Source organism: Phalangium opilio, unplaced genomic scaffold (genome assembly GCF_054372755.1).
Source record: "Phalangium opilio isolate 3A_F unplaced genomic scaffold, DU_Popi_V2 ptg000095l_1, whole genome shotgun sequence".
NCBI lineage: Eukaryota > Metazoa > Arthropoda > Arachnida > Opiliones > Phalangiidae > Phalangium > Phalangium opilio.
Window position 1 is genome coordinate 3128481 of NW_028324200.1, and position 2658 is coordinate 3131138.

General features: G+C 36.5%; 1 long non-coding RNA gene across 1 annotated transcript; it reads right to left on the minus strand.

Annotated features, from left to right (window-relative positions):
* Positions 1 to 234: 234 nt before the first annotated feature.
* LOC149635125 (uncharacterized) lies at positions 235 to 1984 on the minus strand. The gene is made up of 5 exons (XR_016372404.1): positions 1808 to 1984; positions 1576 to 1734; positions 1444 to 1506; positions 1212 to 1361; positions 235 to 398 (listed from the first exon to the last, which is right to left on the minus strand). It is a non-coding gene; the product is annotated as an uncharacterized LOC149635125 (long non-coding RNA).
* Positions 1985 to 2658: the final 674 nt, after the last annotated feature.

Sequence of the window (2658 nt, forward strand, 5' to 3'; positions counted from 1 at the left end):
TACCATCACGTGCCCAAACCTCGTACCATCACGTGCCCAAACCGCGTACCATCACGTGCCCAAACATCGTACCATCACGTGCCCAAACCGCGTACCATCACGTGCCCAAACATCGTACCATCACGTGCCCAAACCTCGTACCATCACGTGCCCAAACCTCGTACCATCACGTGCCCAAACAGCGTCCTTATACTAGTTTAAATATTACATTTTAAATAATACTGGAGCCATAAATTGTTGTTTCAAAATTTATTTTTGCAGTCATTTCCATTTTAATTTTTATTATTGCCTTTTTTGTTTGTTGAGCCTGCTACGTGCCTGTTTCAACCACTCCTTTATTACATTTTCGATTTCGTTCTCCTGTGCCTTCTTGAAATTGTAATTTGAACGAACAGCACCTTCAAGGTAATTTATATGGATTAGATAAATAGCAGGTTGAAGATTTTTCGAGTTTGATCATTTTTAATTAAGCTAGCAGGCATACATTATATTATTGTAAGCTCATCTGGGATGGTTGGGCTTAACGATTGGAGGTTTTTTTAGTTAGGCTTAACGATTGGAGGTTTTTTTTCTAGTTAGGCTTAACGATTGGAAGTTTTTTTCTAGTTAGGCTTAACGATTGTAGGGTTTTTTCTAGTTAGGCTTAACGATTGTAGGGTTTTTTCTAGTTAGGCTTAACGATTGTAGGGTTTTTTTCTAGTTAGGCTTAACGATTGTAGGGTTTTTTTCTAGTTAGGCTTAACGATTGTAGGGTTTTTTTCTTGTTAGGCTTAACGATTGTAGAGTTTTTTCTAGTTAGGCTTAACGATTGTAGGGTTTTTTCTAGTTAGGCTTAACGATTGGAGGGTTTTTTCTAGTTAGGCTTAACGATTGGAGGTTTTTTTCTAGTTAGGCTTAACGATTGGAGGGTTTTTTCTAGTTAGGCTTAACGATTGGAGGGTTTTTTCTAGTTAGGCTTAACGATTGGAGGGTTTTTTCTAGTTAGGCTTAACGATTGGAGGGTTTTTTCTAGTTAGGCTTAACGATTGGAGGGTTTTTTTCTAGTTAGGCTTAACGATTGGAGGGTTTTTCTAGTTAGAAAAATTGGGTCAAAAGCAAAACCGAGCGACGCTATCCAATTCTTAAGCCGAACTGGTATACAATTGTACGCTAGCGCAGATGAAAATCTTTTACCACAGTGCTATTTTTGTCAAATAAATTTCATCACTTACTTTAACTTCACTCCTATCGTAAATTAAAGGATCCAAATCCAGAAGTTTGGTGTTGTCGTTACCAATAAGCTGGCTACGTTAAAGTTTGGTGCGAGCGGCTTGTTGTCTCGCTTTTGTTAATTTAAAAGCAGAATGCTGAATTTGAGAGTACTAAATACAAACGACCAGATTTAAATACAGGCAAAGAATTCCTATTTTAATTAGCTAGAAAACCAAAAATCTAATAACTGACCTCCGATATAAAGTAGTACAGTAGGCTTTTAGAAAAAATCCATCTCTTCGAAAAAATATTGCGCTATATGAGTAATGAAATGAATTAAATATTGTTTAAACCAAAATTGTTTATGCAATAAACAAGTCTTACTTTAATTCCCTTTGCTTCAATCAACCTTCTTGATATGTATGGGAAACGGCCAAGAAATTCAATTTAAAATTGGCTTGAAAATCTTTCTAGCCTTATAAGCCAAGGCCCGAAGCACGCGGACAATTTGCGACGAAATAATGAAGATCAAAGTGTATTGCGCTATAAGAATGAATATGAAACGATTTAAATATTGTTTAAACCAAAATTAGTTATGTAGTCAAAAAATTCTTACTTTAATTCGCTTTGTTTTAGTCAACCTTCTTAATATGTTCGGGAAACGGCAAAGAAATTCAATTTGAAATAATTCTAGCCTAATAAGCCGAAGGCCCGATTTTATTTCGCTGAAGCACGCGGACAATTTAAGCCGAAAGAATGAAAATCGAAATGAAGTGAAAATGACGCCGCGGAGAATTCGAGAAACGACCCGACTTAACGCGGAGCAAAGCGCGGAGAACGTCTACCAGGGATGCCAGATTGAAAACCTTCAACCAGCCAAAATCAAATTGGAAACAAGCCCAAAAACCGCCAATCGGTATTTCGAAAAAAGCCCAAAAACTGCCTAAGATCTAGGCTATCCAGCCCAAAAACAAGCCAAACATTTATCGTGAAACTTTGAAATTAGTTTTTCTTTTAGAAATTTCAATTCATATTCTATACTGACACCATTTTTAAAACTCAAGACAAAATGAAACCATTTTATTTAATCATGAATTGACGAATTATAAGCCGCTCAAAACCCCGACAAGCCCAATTTCCAGCCAACAGCCAACCCTTTTATTTAAGCCAATATTTTTGAGAAGAAGCCCAATTGGCGGCTTTCCAGCCCAATATGGCAACCCTGACGTGATTGAATAGTATAAAAAACACCAGAAATATACCCAAGTGTTAGAGACACGAAAACACCACGTAATTTACAAGATTACGCAACTTTTGTTGATATTAAGTGCTCTTAACACGTGATTGAATAGTATAAAAAAACACCACAAATATACCCAAGTGTTAGAGACACGAAAAAACCACGTACATTACAAGATTACGCAACTTTTGTTGATTTTAAGTGCTCTTAACACGTGATTGAATAGT